The following is a 6,358-nucleotide window of genomic DNA, read 5'->3' on the forward strand; positions in this document are numbered from 1 at the left end:
GAAGGGTTTGAACCAATTTGAATCAAAGATTCAAATTTCAAACTCAAACATGGCCCTTTAAAGTGTTTTTCCTTGTTCTGCATTAAACATCAAGTTAACTTGTTTGGTCATGCATGAAAATAGTACTGATGGATAGATTGGATTTTTCTGATCATTTTTCATATATAATTTGTCTGATTTGGAGTTACAGAATAAAAGTTATGAATTTTTGAAGTTTATATTATATTCTGGAATTTTCTATATTAGAATAATTCCAGAAAATCAATTATTGCGTCAGCCTGACGTCAGTGTGACGTCAGCAGGTCAACGGAACACGTCAGGGTCAAACCTGACAGTGGGTCCCGCATGTCAGGGTGATTATTTTAATTAAAGTTTAATTAAAACTAAACCTGTTTAATTAACAGGGCTGGGCCCCACCTGTCATTGACTCAGGGGAGTCAACCAGGGCCCACCCGTGGTCAAACCCGGGTCGGCTGCACCGGCGTTTAGCCGCCGGCGAGCCCGACGCGGCGGTGGAAGTGATTTTTGCCGTTCCGTCAACCAAACGAGTCGCGGAGGGCACCGGAGCGGAGCTGAGGTCGAGCCGCAGCTCTTGGTGGAGTCCGTTGGGGTCGGGGTGGCCGGAGTTGGCGCCGGCGACGACTTTGGCGGCCACCGGAGTTCGGCCAAAGTCGAACTTGTCGCTAGGGGGATCGGTGAGGTGCGGGGAGTGCACGGTTGGGCCTAATGCAGCGTGGTGAGTGCGTTGGACACCGCGGGTTGGCCAGAGGATGGCCGGAAGCACGTCGGCGACGAGATCCGCGGCGGTGCGTGCGTGTGATCTTCGTGCGGTGGCTACACGGCTCGGGAATGAGAGAGAGAGGGTCGGAGGGGTAGCTAGGCTCACAGCGCTCCCGTAGAGGCCACCGGCGGGGTCGGGGACGAGCTGAGGCGGCGACGGCGTTGAAGGGGATCTCCGGCGACGGCGAGCTCGGGCGAGGTTGGTGCGGTGGTCTCGGGCCGCTCGAGCACACGGGGCTCGGCTAGCTCGATGAAGTGGACGGCGGCGAAGCTCCTGGACACGGCGGCACGGCGTGGGGTTGACGGAGGGCGTGGCTACGGCGAGGGGGTGGCGGCGATGGCGTCGGCCATGGCGTGGGAGAGCGAGGGAGAGGAGCTGGAGAGGAGAGGGGGTGTCTGGGGGGTTCGGGGGAGAGAGGGAGGCCGATTCACGGCGTTAGCCGGGTGAGGGAGGCGGCGAGGCGGCGAGCAGGTGCGTGGCACCCATGCGGTGCTCGCCGTCGAGCACCTGCCTGCCTGCCTGGCCGGCAAGCAGCTCGCTGGCGCGGTGCTGGGCTGGGCCGGCAGGTGGGCCGGGTGCTGGGCGACAAGTAAGCCTTTTCCATTTCTTCTGTTTTCTGTTTTTTTTAATACTTCTGCAACTTTGTTGAATTAAACAAAATACTTAGGCAACTCCAAAAATCACCAAACTACTCCTGGTCCATAGTTGGATTATTTCCAACATGAAACATTTTAGTTTGGAGTTATTTGAGCATTTAAATATTTTATATAATTTTAAATGCCCAAATTCAAATATTTATGAGTTAATTCAAAAACCCTAAGATGGCCTAGGAAAATGTGCATCACTTTTGGCAGAGGTTCTGAACCAAGACAAAAATGATGGGCATTTTAGAAGGGCATTTCAGGTTCATTGAAAAAGTTTTTAGTAAACCCTAATTGGTTTCAGAGGGGACTGGGGGTTCTGTCATCCCCATTTCAGGTTTCTGATGAAAGAGTAAACATGATGCAACACTCTAATGCATGGCTAGCTAGGGTGTGACACCTCAAAAGTTTTCTCAAAGTCAGGCAAAGCAAGAATCAGTGCATGAGTAAGCAAAGATTTGAGCTCATCAAAAGCGGTTGATTGCAAAGGTCCCCAAACAAAAGGAGCATTTTTCTTACTCAAAGCATGCAAAGGAGCGGCAATAGTGCTAACGTTTTTCACAAAGCAACGATAAATACCTGCAAGACCAAGAAAACTACGCGCTTGTTGCAAATTGGTGGGTTGGGGCCAAGTTTTAATTGCATCAATTTTAGACTCATCAACATGGACACCCTTGGAAGAGACAACAAAACCCAAGAAAACTAGCTTGTCAACACCAAACGTGCACTTTTTCATGTTGGCATAAAGACGTTCCTTGCGAAGGGTTTGCAAAACGGCTCTAACATGATTAATATGCTCTTTCATGGTTTTGCTAAACACAAGAATGTCATCAAAGTAAACCACAACAAAGACTCCAATGTAAGGTCGAAGCACAAAATGCATAAGATGCACGAAAGTACCGGGAGCCTCCGATAAACCAATAGGCATAACTAACCACTCATATAAGCCAAATTTGGTTTTCAAAGCAGTTTTCCATTATCACCCTCTTGTATGCGGATTTGATAATAGCCACTTTTAAGATCAATTTTTGAGAAAAAGTTGGCTCCACTATGTTCATCAAGCATATCATCTAAGCGAGGGATGGGATGCCTATAGCGAACGGTAATAGCATTTATAGGTCTACAATCTGAACACAAGCGGAAACTTGCATCTGGCTTAGGCACAAGTATAACGGGAATGGCACAAGGGCTTAAACTTTCACATACATGACCATTGTCGAGGAGTTGTTGTACTTGCCATTGAATCTCCTTAGTTTCTTATGGGTTGACACGGTATGGAGCTTTGTTTGGAAGTGGCACTCCGGGGATGAGGTCGATTCGATGCTCAATGCCTCCAAGAGGAGGGAGACCCGGAGGTAGCTCATCGGGGAAAACATCTTGAAATTCCTGCAAAAGAGATTGAAACACCAAAGGTAGCTCGTGAGAGGTGTTAGTTTTTGGTTCTCCATCCTTGCACACAAGGACAAAGTGCATCACACTCGATGGGTTCTCACACACTTCTCTCATCTCACTTTTTGTGGCAAATAGTATGAGGTTTTTCTCTCTAGGCGAAGAGGCGCTCAAGTTTGGCTTGTGGCTCTCACTCACTTTTGGGTGGATCACTTTCTCACTCTTCTCTTCATGATGGGTGGCTTTCTTGTCGGCTATCACTTGACTAGGAGACATAGGTCATAGCACATACTCCTTCCCTTTCATCTTGAAGCTATAGTGATTGGTACGCCCATTGTGGATGACACCACGGTCAAATTGCCATGGTCAACCAAGGAGGCGGTGGCAAACGGTCATTGGGACCACATCACACTCCAAAGTGTCCTCATATGCACCAATTTTGAAGGAGACTTGGACCATATGCTCAACTCGGATAGTGGCGGAGTCACTTAGACATTGAACCTTGTACGGGTGGGATGCTTCCTCTTGACCAATTGAAGCTTGGAGCATAGATCTTCACTTGCCAAATTGTGGCAACTACCTTCGTCGATGATGACCTTGACGGACCTTCCATTGATGTTGGCCTTGGTGTGGAAGATGTGGCACCGTTGGTCTTCGTCTTGGTGGTGTTGGAGCGTCAAGACCTTGGAGACCACAAGAGAGGGACTCGAATTGTTGTCACAAAAGACTTGGTCATCTTCATCTTCCTTCACGCGCCGGTGCATGGCCACATGCTCAATGGCTTCCATTTCTTCTTCACTCATCGAGTCGTATGTGTCGTCATCATTGAAGATCATTGTTCGCTTGTTGGTGCATTGGAAGGACTTGTGTCCTCGTCCGCCACATGTGAAGCATTTGCATGAACTTCTCTTGACGGGATCATCGGGAGGCGCCGAAGATGAAGGAGTCTTGGATTTGTAGGTGTTTGCCAGAGGACGAGTCGAGGAAGGTACCACCTGTTTGGAACTTGACTTGTCGCCGGTACTTGGTGATGCTCGAGTTGATGTAGGAGGTGTCGAAGTTGCGGGAGCTTGAGAGTATGAGCCGTAGGTCTTGGATGAGTACTTGGTGTATTTGTAGTCATCTTGGACTTGTCGCTCGGCCTTGGTCGCTTGATGAACTAGCTCAAGAAGGTTGGAGTATGGTTGGAAGTCGGCGATCCGCTTGATTGGGTGGTTGAGGCCGTTCAAGAAGCGTGCCATTGTTTTCTCATCATCTTCCTTGACATTGGCTCGTATCATGGCAATCTCCATTTCTTGGTAGTATTCTTCCACTGTCTTTGTGCCTTGCTTGAGGAGTTGCAACTTCTTGAAAAGATCTCGAGTGCAGTGAGTAGGCACAAAGTGGGCTCTCATGACTTCCTTCATTGCTTCCCAAGTTGTGATTGGTGGTTCACCTCTTGTATGTCATCACTCGATCACTTGTTCCCACCAAATGAGGACGTAGTCTTGGAACTCGAGGGAGGCCATGGCGATCTTCTTTTCTTCATCGTAGTTGTGGAGGCGAAAAATCTTGTCCACCTTAAATGCCCAAGAGAGGTATTCTTCGGGATCATTGCTTCCGGAGAACTTTGGCATGGTGAACTTGAGCTTGCCGTAGCGGAGTTCTTCATCTTGATAGCGGTTTTGATATCACTCTTGCCTTGGAAAGTTCTCAAATGCTCATTCTTCGGGATGTCGCTTTTGGTGTGGAGGAGGGTCTTGAAGCACTTGTTCCACTTGGTGTCGCTCTTGTCTTGGAGGAGGGCGAGGAATGTGTGCTTGATTGCGCCTTTCTTGTTGCTCTTCGCGTTGGGCTGCTTCTTCTTGTATCTCGCGAGGAAGATCTTCCTCTTGTTCTCGCACTTGGCGGTTGCGGACTTCAACGGCTCTAGTGGCCTCGTGTAGAGCTTGTTGTGCTTCAAGTGCTTGAGCTTCACGTTCGAGGGCTTATTCTTCACGGCGCTCTTGTGTTTGTCGAAGTGCATCACCGTCTTGAGGGACTTGACGTGGTACTTGTGGAGGTATTTTCTCTTGCTCCATTGCTCCTTGAGGGACTTGGTGTCGCATCCGTTCACGTGCTCGAACTCGGTCTGGTAAGCCATTGCCATGGAATGGATTTTCATGAGCTTGGTGATCTTGAAGATGATCACTTCGAGGAAGGCGAGCTCGTGGCGGACTTGCATCATAAGAGGAGCAGTCCAAAGATTGCCGACTTGTACGGTGACTTGAGTGGCGCCGTCTTGAAGAAGCGGATGAGGAAGACGGGCGTCACACGATCATGTTGTGGAGCTTTTCCATTTTTGTGTTGAATTTGTCGTCGATGTTTTGACAAAGGTCGGAGGCGAGTTGCTCCAAGCGGTCACCCAATGCGACGTTTTCTTGATGAAGCGCTCGTTGCGCGATGAAAAAGTGGTTCTTGGAGACGAAGCCGGAATCATTACCTTGCTCCTCAAAAAGTGGGTTCGACGACGAGTTTGGCCTATCCATCATAACCAAGTGGGGTGAGTATGAAAATGAGAGAACAATACCAAAGTTACCTTCTCCGAGGATTGAGGATGTAACAAGTGTCACTCAGTGTAATGCCACAATAGGAGAATTGAAACCGGGTTCGTTTCTCACACCTACAAATAAGAGGCTTATGGAGTAGCTCGGTTAGGATGGTGGCAAAAATTTCAAGCAAATGTTAGTCAAGATATCAATACGGTTGAGAAGGTTCACAAAAATGCAAGTAAAGCAAATAGATCAAACCCAAAGGTATCACTAGAGGTACACACGCATGGAAGATAGATGGGATCCGCACAACCAAGGAGTGAGCTCAAAATCTGCAACCACGGAAAATGCTCTTGTTGTGCGAATGCTCGAGAGACACTAGCTCGATTTCTCAAATGGGCAAGATACGATTGTGCACCTACCTATGAGAGAACCATTCCGTCTTCAATCCCAACTATGGTATATATGCGATGACCAAGATGATATAACTATGCAAATGGCTCAATTCTATTGCTTACAAGCTCTTTGTTGCTCCTCTTTTGCTTGAAAGCTTTTCTTCTTCTTTTTTATGCTTGATGCTCGACTCGAGTATGATATGAGACAAGTATGTATGATATGCATGGGAGAGACTTATGGCACAAGGATGATAACACGATCACTACGGTGCACAATAGCGTGGACCGGCAATTATCAACTTGCTAGTCTCAATGGGTAAGCAACGCAAAGTGGCTCGGGCTATCAATGCAAAAAAACAAGGTAAGAAGTAAGTGTCGTCGAGGTTACCGTCCTTTCTCACGGTTAGCGGTGAAGATGTCTCCGAGTTATGGCCAAAACGGACTTGGGAGGTGCAAATTATGGCCAAAACGGTGTTGGTAGTGGGCTGATTTGGGGGGGGTGCGGGCACCCGGGGGTGTGAGGTGCGGGTGCCCGGGGGTGGCTGGGCGAAATGGCCCGGGGGTGCGGGTGCCCGGGGGCTCGAGGTGCGGGCACCCGGTGGTCTTCGGGATGGGAGAAAAAATTGCGGGAAATGCAAAATT

Source organism: Triticum aestivum, chromosome 7B, assembly GCF_018294505.1.
Source record: "Triticum aestivum cultivar Chinese Spring chromosome 7B, IWGSC CS RefSeq v2.1, whole genome shotgun sequence".
NCBI classification, from domain to species: Eukaryota; Viridiplantae; Streptophyta; class Magnoliopsida; order Poales; family Poaceae; genus Triticum; species Triticum aestivum.